Source organism: Eleutherodactylus coqui, unplaced genomic scaffold (assembly GCF_035609145.1).
Source record: "Eleutherodactylus coqui strain aEleCoq1 unplaced genomic scaffold, aEleCoq1.hap1 HAP1_SCAFFOLD_539, whole genome shotgun sequence".
Taxonomy (NCBI): domain Eukaryota; kingdom Metazoa; phylum Chordata; class Amphibia; order Anura; family Eleutherodactylidae; genus Eleutherodactylus; species Eleutherodactylus coqui.
The window spans coordinates 42,254-51,783 of record NW_027102387.1 but is presented as its reverse complement, the minus strand read 5'-3'; the positions used below and the strand labels follow the sequence as shown (position 1 = coordinate 51,783).

General features: G+C 56.7%; 44 pseudogenes; all 44 read right to left on the bottom strand.

The window, feature by feature from the left end:
* Window positions 1-45: 45 nt before the first annotated feature.
* Window positions 46-164, bottom strand: LOC136602661 (5S ribosomal RNA; annotated as a pseudogene).
* An 80-nt stretch (window positions 165-244) lies between these two features.
* LOC136602593 (5S ribosomal RNA) lies at window positions 245-363 on the bottom strand (annotated as a pseudogene).
* Window positions 364-443: 80 nt separating this feature from the next.
* LOC136602592 (5S ribosomal RNA) lies at window positions 444-562 on the bottom strand (annotated as a pseudogene).
* An 80-nt stretch (window positions 563-642) lies between these two features.
* On the bottom strand, window positions 643-761 carry LOC136602591 (5S ribosomal RNA; annotated as a pseudogene).
* Window positions 762-841: 80 nt separating this feature from the next.
* On the bottom strand, window positions 842-960 carry LOC136602590 (5S ribosomal RNA; annotated as a pseudogene).
* An 80-nt stretch (window positions 961-1,040) lies between these two features.
* Window positions 1,041-1,159, bottom strand: LOC136602588 (5S ribosomal RNA; annotated as a pseudogene).
* Window positions 1,160-1,239: 80 nt separating this feature from the next.
* LOC136602587 (5S ribosomal RNA) lies at window positions 1,240-1,358 on the bottom strand (annotated as a pseudogene).
* Window positions 1,359-1,438: 80 nt separating this feature from the next.
* Window positions 1,439-1,557, bottom strand: LOC136602586 (5S ribosomal RNA; annotated as a pseudogene).
* An 80-nt stretch (window positions 1,558-1,637) lies between these two features.
* Window positions 1,638-1,756, bottom strand: LOC136602585 (5S ribosomal RNA; annotated as a pseudogene).
* An 80-nt stretch (window positions 1,757-1,836) lies between these two features.
* Window positions 1,837-1,955, bottom strand: LOC136602775 (5S ribosomal RNA; annotated as a pseudogene).
* Window positions 1,956-2,035: 80 nt separating this feature from the next.
* Window positions 2,036-2,154, bottom strand: LOC136602722 (5S ribosomal RNA; annotated as a pseudogene).
* Window positions 2,155-2,433: 279 nt separating this feature from the next.
* On the bottom strand, window positions 2,434-2,552 carry LOC136602584 (5S ribosomal RNA; annotated as a pseudogene).
* An 80-nt stretch (window positions 2,553-2,632) lies between these two features.
* On the bottom strand, window positions 2,633-2,751 carry LOC136602637 (5S ribosomal RNA; annotated as a pseudogene).
* An 80-nt stretch (window positions 2,752-2,831) lies between these two features.
* On the bottom strand, window positions 2,832-2,950 carry LOC136602582 (5S ribosomal RNA; annotated as a pseudogene).
* An 80-nt stretch (window positions 2,951-3,030) lies between these two features.
* Window positions 3,031-3,149, bottom strand: LOC136602581 (5S ribosomal RNA; annotated as a pseudogene).
* Window positions 3,150-3,229: 80 nt separating this feature from the next.
* On the bottom strand, window positions 3,230-3,348 carry LOC136602715 (5S ribosomal RNA; annotated as a pseudogene).
* An 80-nt stretch (window positions 3,349-3,428) lies between these two features.
* Window positions 3,429-3,547, bottom strand: LOC136602679 (5S ribosomal RNA; annotated as a pseudogene).
* An 80-nt stretch (window positions 3,548-3,627) lies between these two features.
* Window positions 3,628-3,746, bottom strand: LOC136602580 (5S ribosomal RNA; annotated as a pseudogene).
* Window positions 3,747-4,025: 279 nt separating this feature from the next.
* Window positions 4,026-4,144, bottom strand: LOC136602579 (5S ribosomal RNA; annotated as a pseudogene).
* Window positions 4,145-4,423: 279 nt separating this feature from the next.
* LOC136602684 (5S ribosomal RNA) lies at window positions 4,424-4,542 on the bottom strand (annotated as a pseudogene).
* An 80-nt stretch (window positions 4,543-4,622) lies between these two features.
* On the bottom strand, window positions 4,623-4,741 carry LOC136602749 (5S ribosomal RNA; annotated as a pseudogene).
* An 80-nt stretch (window positions 4,742-4,821) lies between these two features.
* On the bottom strand, window positions 4,822-4,940 carry LOC136602704 (5S ribosomal RNA; annotated as a pseudogene).
* Window positions 4,941-5,020: 80 nt separating this feature from the next.
* LOC136602577 (5S ribosomal RNA) lies at window positions 5,021-5,139 on the bottom strand (annotated as a pseudogene).
* Window positions 5,140-5,219: 80 nt separating this feature from the next.
* Window positions 5,220-5,338, bottom strand: LOC136602576 (5S ribosomal RNA; annotated as a pseudogene).
* An 80-nt stretch (window positions 5,339-5,418) lies between these two features.
* On the bottom strand, window positions 5,419-5,537 carry LOC136602575 (5S ribosomal RNA; annotated as a pseudogene).
* An 80-nt stretch (window positions 5,538-5,617) lies between these two features.
* On the bottom strand, window positions 5,618-5,736 carry LOC136602574 (5S ribosomal RNA; annotated as a pseudogene).
* An 80-nt stretch (window positions 5,737-5,816) lies between these two features.
* Window positions 5,817-5,935, bottom strand: LOC136602573 (5S ribosomal RNA; annotated as a pseudogene).
* Window positions 5,936-6,015: 80 nt separating this feature from the next.
* LOC136602723 (5S ribosomal RNA) lies at window positions 6,016-6,134 on the bottom strand (annotated as a pseudogene).
* An 80-nt stretch (window positions 6,135-6,214) lies between these two features.
* On the bottom strand, window positions 6,215-6,333 carry LOC136602572 (5S ribosomal RNA; annotated as a pseudogene).
* Window positions 6,334-6,413: 80 nt separating this feature from the next.
* Window positions 6,414-6,532, bottom strand: LOC136602570 (5S ribosomal RNA; annotated as a pseudogene).
* An 80-nt stretch (window positions 6,533-6,612) lies between these two features.
* LOC136602569 (5S ribosomal RNA) lies at window positions 6,613-6,731 on the bottom strand (annotated as a pseudogene).
* Window positions 6,732-6,811: 80 nt separating this feature from the next.
* On the bottom strand, window positions 6,812-6,930 carry LOC136602568 (5S ribosomal RNA; annotated as a pseudogene).
* An 80-nt stretch (window positions 6,931-7,010) lies between these two features.
* On the bottom strand, window positions 7,011-7,129 carry LOC136602763 (5S ribosomal RNA; annotated as a pseudogene).
* Window positions 7,130-7,209: 80 nt separating this feature from the next.
* Window positions 7,210-7,328, bottom strand: LOC136602595 (5S ribosomal RNA; annotated as a pseudogene).
* Window positions 7,329-7,408: 80 nt separating this feature from the next.
* On the bottom strand, window positions 7,409-7,527 carry LOC136602566 (5S ribosomal RNA; annotated as a pseudogene).
* An 80-nt stretch (window positions 7,528-7,607) lies between these two features.
* On the bottom strand, window positions 7,608-7,726 carry LOC136602726 (5S ribosomal RNA; annotated as a pseudogene).
* Window positions 7,727-7,806: 80 nt separating this feature from the next.
* LOC136602630 (5S ribosomal RNA) lies at window positions 7,807-7,925 on the bottom strand (annotated as a pseudogene).
* Window positions 7,926-8,005: 80 nt separating this feature from the next.
* Window positions 8,006-8,124, bottom strand: LOC136602714 (5S ribosomal RNA; annotated as a pseudogene).
* An 80-nt stretch (window positions 8,125-8,204) lies between these two features.
* On the bottom strand, window positions 8,205-8,323 carry LOC136602690 (5S ribosomal RNA; annotated as a pseudogene).
* An 80-nt stretch (window positions 8,324-8,403) lies between these two features.
* LOC136602685 (5S ribosomal RNA) lies at window positions 8,404-8,522 on the bottom strand (annotated as a pseudogene).
* Window positions 8,523-8,602: 80 nt separating this feature from the next.
* LOC136602565 (5S ribosomal RNA) lies at window positions 8,603-8,721 on the bottom strand (annotated as a pseudogene).
* Window positions 8,722-8,801: 80 nt separating this feature from the next.
* LOC136602646 (5S ribosomal RNA) lies at window positions 8,802-8,920 on the bottom strand (annotated as a pseudogene).
* Window positions 8,921-9,000: 80 nt separating this feature from the next.
* On the bottom strand, window positions 9,001-9,119 carry LOC136602564 (5S ribosomal RNA; annotated as a pseudogene).
* Window positions 9,120-9,398: 279 nt separating this feature from the next.
* Window positions 9,399-9,517, bottom strand: LOC136602653 (5S ribosomal RNA; annotated as a pseudogene).
* Window positions 9,518-9,530: the final 13 nt, after the last annotated feature.

Below are 9,530 nucleotides of genomic sequence, written 5' to 3'. Positions count from 1 at the left end.
CGAACGCACCTCCGAAAAGGAAAGAAACCTACTCACGGCCTTAAAAGTCAACGAGACCTGGGATTCCCAGCCGGTCACCCATACTGGTACTTGCCAGGCCTCAAGCTGGCTGGCGGCCGCGATCTGACGAGAGCAGGCACATTCAGCTTAGAATGCCCGTTGACAGCTCCTCCTCCTTTCCTATGGGCTTTCTGCAGTGCGAACGCACCTCCGAAAAGGAAAGCAACCTACTCACGGCCTTAAAAGTCAACGGGACCTGGGATTCCCAGCCGGTCACCCATACTGGTACTTGCCAGGCCTCAAGCTGGCTGGCGGCCGCGATCTGACGAGAGCAGGCACATTCAGCTTAGAATGCCCGTTGACAGCTCCTCCTCCTTTCCTATGGGCTTTCTGCAGTGCGAACGCACCTCCGAAAAGGAAAGAAACCTACTCACGGCCTTAAAAGTCAACGGGACCTGGGATTCCCAGCCGGTCACCCATACTGGTACTTGCCAGGCCTCAAGCTGGCTGGCGGCCGCGATCTGACGAGAGCAGGCACATTCAGCTTAGAATGCCCGTTGACAGCTCCTCCTCCTTTCCTATGGGCTTTCTGCAGTGCGAACGCACCTCCGAAAAGGAAAGCAACCTGCTCACGGCCTTAAAAGTCAACGGGACCTGGGATTCCCAGCCGGTCACCCATACTGGTACTTGCCAGGCCTCAAGCTGGCTGGCGGCCGCGATCTGACGAGAGCAGGCACATTCAGCTTAGAATGCCCGTTGACAGCTCCTCCTCCTTTCCTATGGGCTTTCTGCAGTGCGAACGCACCTCCGAAAAGGAAAGAAACCTACTCACGGCCTTAAAAGTCAACGGGACCTGGGATTCCCAGCCGGTCACCCATACTGGTACTTGCCAGGCCTCAAGCTGGCTGGCGGCCGCGATCTGACGAGAGCAGGCACATTCAGCTTAGAATGCCCGTTGACAGCTCCTCCTCCTTTCCTATGGGCTTTCTGCAGTGCGAACGCACCTCCGAAAAGGAAAGCAACCTACTCACGGCCTTAAAAGTCAACGGGACCTGGGATTCCCAGCCGGTCACCCATACTGGTACTTGCCAGGCCTCAAGCTGGCTGGCGGCCGCGATCTGACGAGAGCAGGCACATTCAGCTTAGAATGCCCGTTGACAGCTCCTCCTCCTTTCCTATGGGCTTTCTGCAGTGCGAACGCACCTCCGAAAAGGAAAGAAACCTACTCACGGCCTTAAAAGTCAACGGGACCTGGGATTCCCAGCCGGTCACCCATACTGGTACTTGCCAGGCCTCAAGCTGGCTGGCGGCCGCGATCTGACGAGAGCAGGCACATTCAGCTTAGAATGCCCGTTGACAGCTCCTCCTCCTTTCCTATGGGCTTTCTGCAGTGCGAACGCACCTCCGAAAAGGAAAGCAACCTACTCACGGCCTTAAAAGTCAACGGGACCTGGGATTCCCAGCCGGTCACCCATACTGGTACTTGCCAGGCCTCAAGCTGGCTGGCGGCCGCGATCTGACGAGAGCAGGCACATTCAGCTTAGAATGCCCGTTGACAGCTCCTCCTCCTTTCCTATGGGCTTTCTGCAGTGCGAACGCACCTCCGAAAAGGAAAGAAACCTACTCACGGCCTTAAAAGTCAACGGGACCTGGGATTCCCAGCCGGTCACCCATACTGGTACTTGCCAGGCCTCAAGCTGGCTGGCGGCCGCGATCTGACGAGAGCAGGCACATTCAGCTTAGAATGCCCGTTGACAGCTCCTCCTCCTTTCCTATGGGCTTTCTGCAGTGCGAACGCACCTCCGAAACAGAAAGAAACCTACTCACGGCCTTAAAAGTCAACGGGACCTGGGATTCCCAGCCGGTCACCCATACTGGTACTTGCCAGGCCTCAAGCTGGCTGGCGGCCGCGATCTGACGAGAGCAGGTACATTCAGCTTAGAATGCCCGTTGACAGCTCCTCCTCCTTTCCTATGGGCTTTCTGCAGTGCGAACGCACCTCTGAAAAGGAAAGCAACCTACTCACGGCCTTAAAGGTCAACGGAACCTGGGATTCCCAGCCGGTCACCCATACTGGTACTTGCCAGGCCTCAAGCTGGCTGGCGGCCGCGATCTGACGAGAGCAGGCACATTCAGCTTAGAATGCCCGTTTACAGCTCCTCCTCCTTTCCTATGGGCTTTCTGCAGTGCGAACGCACCTCCGAAACGGAAAGAAACCTACTCACGGCCTTAAAAGTCAACGGGACCTGGGATTTCCAGCCGGTCACCCATACTGGTACTTGCCAGGCCTCAAGCTGGCTGGCGGCCGCGATCTGACGAGAGCAGGCACATTCAGCTTAGAATGCCTGTTGACAGCTCCTCCTCCTTTCCTATGGGCTTTCTGCAGTGCCAACGCACCTCCGAAAAGGAAAGAAACCTACTCACGGCCTTAAAAGTCAACGGGACCTGGGATTCCCAGCCGGTCACCCATACTGGTACTTGCCAGGCCTCAAGCTGGCTGGCGGCCGCGATCTGACGAGAGCAGGCACATTCAGCTTAGAATGCCCGTTGACAGCTCCTCCTCCTTTCCTATGGGCTTTCTGCAGTGCGAACGCACCTCCGAAAAGGAAAGCAACCTACTCACGGCCTTAAAAGTCAACGGGACCTGGGATTCCCAGCCGGTCACCCATACTGGTACTTGCCAGGCCTCAAGCTGGCTGGCAGCCGCGATCTGACGAGAGCAGGCACATTCAGCTTAGAATGCCCGTTGACAGCTCCTCCTCCTTTCCTATGGGCTTTCTGCAGTGCGAACGCACCTCCGAAAAGGAAAGAAACCTACTCACGGCCTTAAAAGTCAACGGGACCTGGGATTCCCAGCCGGTCACCCATACTGGTACTTGCCAGGCCTCAAGCTGGCTGGCGGCCGCGATCTGACGAGAGCAGGCACATTCAGCTTAGAATGCCCGTTGACAGCTCCTCCTCCTTTCCTATGGGCTTTCTGCAGTGCGAACGCACTTCCGAAAAGGAAAGAAACCTACTCACGGCCTTAAAAGTCAACGGGACCTGGGATTCCCAGCCGGTCACCCATACTGGTACTTGCCAGGCCTCAAGCTGGCTGGCGGCCGCGATCTGACGAGAGCAGGCACATTCAGCTTAGAATGCCCGTTGACAGCTCCGCCTCCTTTCCTATGGGCTTTCTGCAGTGCGAACGCACCTCCGAAAAGGAAAGAAACCTACTCACGGCCTTAAAAGTCAACGGGACCTGGGATTCCCAGCCGGTCACCCATACTGGTACTTGCCAGGCCTCAAGCTGGCTGGCGGCCGCAATCTGACGAGAGCAGGCACATTCAGCTTAGAATGCCCGTTGACAGCTCCTCCTCCTTTCCTATGGGCTTTCTGCAGTGCGAACGCACCTCCGAAAAGAAAAGAAACCTACTCACGGCCTTAAAAGTCAACGGGACCTGGGATTCCCAGCCGGTCACCCATACTGGTACTTGCCAGGCCTCAAGCTGGCTGGCGGCCGCGATCTGACGAGAGCAGGCACATTCAGCTTAGAATTCCCGTTGACAGCTCCTCCTCCTTTCCTATGGGCTTTCTGCAGTGCGAACGCACCTCCGAAAAGGAAAGAAACCTACTCACGGCCTTAAAAGTCAACGGGACCTGGGATTCCCAGCCGGTCACCCATACTGGTACTTGCCAGGCCTCAAGCTGGCTGGCGGCCGCGATCTGACGAGAGCAGGCACATTCAGCTTAGAATGCCCGTTGACAGCTCCTCCTCCTTTCCTATGGGCTTTCTGCAGTGCGAACGCACCTCCGAAAAGGAAAGAAACCTACTCACGGCCTTAAAAGTCAACGGGACCTGGGATTCCCAGCCGGTCACCCATACTGGTATTTGCCAGGCCTCAAGCTGGCTGGCGGCAGCGATCTGACGAAAGCAGGCACATTCAGCTTAGAATGCCCGTTGACAGCTCCTCCTCCTTTCCTATGGGCTTTCTGCAGTGCGAACGCACCTCCGAAAAGGAAAGCAACCTATTCACGGCCTTAAAAGTCAACGGGACCTGGGATTCCCAGCCGGTCACCCATACTGGTACTTGCCAGGCCTCAAGCTGGCTGGCGGCCGCGATCTGACGAGAGCAGGCACATTCAGCTTAGAATGCCCGTTGACAGCTCCTCCTCCTTTCCTATGGGCTTTCTGCAGTGCGAACGCACCTCCGAAAAGGAAAGAAACCTACTCACGGCCTTAAAAGTCAACGGGACCTGGGATTCCCAGCCGGTCACCCATACTGGTACTTGCCAGGCCTCAAGCTGGCTGGCGGCCGCGATCTGACAAGAGCAGGCACATTCAGCTTAGAATGCCTGTTGACAGCTCCTCCTCCTTTCCTATGGGCTTTCTGCAGTGCGAACGCACCTCCGAAAAGGAAAGAAACCTACTCACGGCCTTAAAAGTCAACGGGACCTGGGATTCCCAGCCGGTCACCCATACTGGTACTTGCCAGGTCTCAAGCTGGCTGGCGGCCGCGATCTGACGAGAGCAGGCACATTCAGCTTAGAATGCCCGTTGACAGCTCCTCCTCCTTTCCTATGGGCTTTCTGCAGTGCGAACGCACCTCCGAAACGGAAAGAAACCTACTCACGGCCTTAAAAGTCAACGGGACCTGGGATTCCCAGCCGGTCACCAATACTGGTACTTGCCAGGCCTCAAGCTGGCTGGCGGCCGCGATCTGACGAGAGCAGGCACATTCAGCTTAGAATGCCCGTTGACAGCTCCTCCTCCTTTCCTATGGGCTTTCTGCAGTGCGAACGCACCTCCGAAAAGGAAAGAAACCTACTCACGGCCTTAAAAGTCAACGGGACCTGGGATTCCCAGCCGGTCACCCATACTGGTACTTGCCAGGCCTCAAGCTGGCTGGCGGCCACGATCTGACGAGAGCAGGCACATTCAGCTTAGAATGCCCGTTGACAGCTCCTCCTCCTTTCCTATGGGCTTTCTGCAGTGCGAACGCACCTCCGAAAAGGAAAGCAACCTACTCACGGCCTTAAAAGTCAACGGGACCTGGGATTCCCAGCCGGTCACCCATACTGGTACTTGCCAGGCCTCAAGCTGGCTGGCGGCCGCGATCTGACGAGAGCAGGCACATTCAGCTTAGAATGCCCGTTGACAGCTCCTCCTCCTTTCCTATGGGCTTTCTGCAGTGCGAACGCACCTCCGAAAAGGAAAGAAACCTACTCACGGCCTTAAAAGTCAACGGGACCTGGGATTCCCAGCCGGTCACCCATACTGGTACTTGCCAGGCCTCAAGCTGGCTGGCGGCCGCGATCTGACGAGAGCAGGCACATTCAGCTTAGAATGCCCGTTGACAGCTCCTCCTCCTTTCCTATGGGCTTTCTGCAGTGCGAACGCACCTCCGAAAAGGAAAGCAACCTGCTCACGGCCTTAAAAGTCAACGGGACCTGGGATTCCCAGCCGGTCACCCATACTGGTACTTGCCAGGCCTCAAGCTGGCTGGCGGCCGCGATCTGACGAGAGCAGGCACATTCAGCTTAGAATGCCCGTTGACAGCTCCTCCTCCTTTCCTATGGGCTTTCTGCAGTGCGAACGCACCTCCGAAAAGGAAAGAAACCTACTCACGGCCTTAAAAGTCAACGGGACCTGGGATTCCCAGCCGGTCACCCATACTGGTACTTGCCAGGCCTCAAGCTGGCTGGCGGCCGCGATCTGACGAGAGCAGGCACATTCAGCTTAGAATGCCCGTTGACAGCTCCTCCTCCTTTCCTATGGGCTTTCTGCAGTGCGAACGCACCTCCGAAAAGGAAAGCAACCTACTCACGGCCTTAAAAGTCAACGGGACCTGGGATTCCCAGCCGGTCACCCATACTGGTACTTGCCAGGCCTCAAGCTGGCTGGCGGCCGCGATCTGACGAGAGCAGGCACATTCAGCTTAGAATGCCCGTTGACAGCTCCTCCTCCTTTCCTATGGGCTTTCTGCAGTGCGAACGCACCTCCGAAAAGGAAAGAAACCTACTCACGGCCTTAAAAGTCAACGGGACCTGGGATTCCCAGCCGGTCACCCATACTGGTACTTGCCAGGCCTCAAGCTGGCTGGCGGCCGCGATCTGACGAGAGCATGCACATTCAGCTTAGAATGCCCGTTGACAGCTCCTCCTCCTTTCCTATGGGCTTTCTGCAGTGCGAACGCACCTCCGAAAAGGAAAGCAACCTACTCACGGCCTTAAAAGTCAACGGGACCTGGGATTCCCAGCCGGTCACCCATACTGGTACTTGCCAGGCCTCAAGCTGGCTGGCGGCCGCGATCTGACGAGAGCAGGCACATTCAGCTTAGAATGCCCGTTGACAGCTCCTCCTCCTTTCCTATGGGCTTTCTGCAGTGCGAACGCACCTCCGAAAAGGAAAGAAACCTACTCACGGCCTTAAAAGTCAACGGGACCTGGGATTCCCAGCCGGTCACCCATACTGGTACTTGCCAGGCCTCAAGCTGGCTGGCGGCCGCGATCTGACGAGAGCAGGCACATTCAGCTTAGAATGCCCGTTGACAGCGCCTCCTCCTTTCCTATGGGCTTTCTGCAGTGCGAACGCACCTCCGAAAAGGAAAGCAACCTACTCACGGCCTTAAAAGTCAACGGGACCTGGGATTCCCAGCCGGTCACCCATACTGGTACTTGCCAGGCCTCAAGCTGGCTGGCGGCCGCGATCTGACGAGAGCAGGCACATTCAGCTTAGAATGCCCGTTGACAGCTTCTCCTCCTTTCCTATGGGCTTTCTGCAGTGCGAACGCACCTCCGAAAAGGAAAGAAACCTACTCACGGCCTTAAAAGTCAACGGGACCTGGGATTCCCAGCCGGTCACCCATACTGGTACTTGCCAGGCCTCAAGCTGGCTGGCGGCCGCGATCTGACGAGAGCAGGCACATTCAGCTTAGAATGCCCGTTGACAGCTCCTCCTCCTTTCCTATGGGCTTTCTGCAGTGCGAACGCACCTCCGAAACAGAAAGAAACCTACTCACGGCCTTAAAAGTCAACGGGACCTGGGATTCCCAGCCGGTCACCCATACTGGTACTTGCCAGGCCTCAAGCTGGCTGGCGGCCGCGATCTGACGAGAGCAGGTACATTCAGCTTAGAATGCCCGTTGACAGCTCCTCCTCCTTTCCTATGGGCTTTCTGCAGTGCGAACGCACCTCTGAAAAGGAAAGCAACCTACTCACGGCCTTAAAGGTCAACGGGACCTGGGATTCCCAGCCGGTCACCCATACTGGTACTTGCCAGGCCTCAAGCTGGCTGGCGGCCGCGATCTGACGAGAGCAGGCACATTCAGCTTAGAATGCCCGTTGACAGCTCCTCCTCCTTTCCTATGGGCTTTCTGCAGTGCGAACGCACCTCCGAAACGGAAAGAAACCTACTCACGGCCTTAAAAGTCAACGGGACCTGGGATTCCCAGCCGGTCACCCATACTGGTACTTGCCAGGCCTCAAGCTGGCTGGCGGCCGCGATCTGACGAGAGCAGGCACATTCAGCTTAGAATGCCCGTTGACAGCTCCTCCTCCTTTCCTATGGGCTTTCTGCAGTGCGAACGCACCTCCGAAAAGGAAAGCAACCTACTCACGGCCTTAAAAGTCAACGGGACCTGGGATTCCCAGCCGGTCACCCATACTGGTACTTGCCAGGCCTCAAGCTGGCTGGCGGCCGCGATCTGACGAGAGCAGGCACATTCAGCTTAGAATGTCCATTGACAGCTCCTCCTCCTTTCCTATGGGCTTTCTGCAGTGCGAACGCACCTCCGAAAAGGAAAGAAACCTACTCACGGCCTTAAAAGTCAACGGGACCTGGGATTCCCAGCCGGTCACCCATACTGGTACTTGCCAGGCCTCAAGCTGGCTGGCGGCCGCGATCTGACGAGAGCAGGCGCATTCAGCTTAGAATTCCCGTTGACAGCTCCTCCTCCTTTCCTATGGGCTTTCTGCAGTGCGAACGCACCTCCGAAAAGGAAAGAAACCTACTCACGGCCTTAAAAGTCAACGGGACCTGGGATTCCCAGCCGGTCACCCATACTGGTACTTGCCAGGCCTCAAGCTGGCTGGCGGCCGCAATCTGACGAGAGCAGGCACATTCAGCTTAGAATGCCCGTTGACAGCTCCTCCTCCTTTCCTATGGGCTTTCTGCAGTGCGAACGCACCTCCGAAAAGGAAAGCAACCTACTCACGGCCTTAAAAGTCAACGGGACCTGGGATTCCCAGCCGGTCACCCATACTGGTACTTGCCAGGCCTCAAGCTAGCTGGCGGCCGCGATCTGACGAGAGCAGGCACATTCAGCTTAGAATGCCCGTTGACAGCTCCTCCTCCTTTCCTATGGGCTTTCTGCAGTGCGAACGCACCTCCGAAAAGGAAAGAAACCTACTCACGGCCTTAAAAGTCAACGGGACCTGGGATTCCCAGCCGGTCACCCATACTGGTACTTGCCAGGCCTCAAGCTGGCTGCCGGCCGCGATCTGACGAGAGCAGGCACATTCAGCTTAGAATGCCCGTTGACAGCTCCTCCTCCTTTCCTATGGGCTTTCTGCAGTGCGAACGCACCTCCGAAAAGGAAAGCAACCTACTCACGGCCTTAAAAGTCAACGGGACCTGGGATTCCCAGCCGGTCACCCATACTGGTACTTGCCAGGCCTCAAGCTGGCTGGCGGCCGCGATCTGACGAGAGCAGGCACATTCAGCTTAGAATGCCCGTTGACAGCTCCTCCTCCTTTCCTATGGGCTTTCTGCAGTGCGAACGCACCTCCGAAAAGGAAAGAAACCTACTCACGGCCTTAAAAGTCAACGGGACCTGGGATTCCCAGCCGGTCACCCATACTGGTACTTGACAGGCCTCAAGCTGGCTGGCGGCCGCGATCTGACGAGAGCAGGTACATTCAGCTTAGAATGCCCGTTGACAGCTCCTCCTCCTTTCCTATGGGCTTTCTGCAGTGCGAACGCACCTCCGAAAAGGAAAGAAACCTACTCACGGCCTTAAAAGTCAACGGGACCTGGGATTCCCAGCCGGTCACCCATACTGGTACTTGCCAGGCCTCAAGCTGGCTGGCGGCCGCGATCTGACGAGAGCAGGCACATTCAGCTTAGAATGCCCGTTGACAGCTCCTCCTCCTTTCCTATGGGCTTTCTGCAGTGCGAACGCACCTCCGAAAAGGAAAGCAACCTACTCACGGCCTTAAAAGTCAACGGGACCTGGGATTCCCAGCCGGTCACCCATACTGGTACTTGCCAGGCCTCAAGCTGGCTGGCGGCCGCGATCTGACGAGAGGAGGCACATTCAGCTTAGAATGCCCGTTGACAGCTCCTCCTCCTTTCCTATGGGCTTTCTGCAGTGCGAACGCACCTCCGAAACGGAAAGAAACCTACTCACGGCCTTAAAAGTCAACGGGACCTGGGATTCCCAGCCGGTCACCCATACTGGTACTTGCCAGGCCTCAAGCTGGCTGGCGGCCGCGATCTGACGAGAGCAGGCACATTCAGCTTAGAATGCCCATTGACAGCTCCTCCTCCT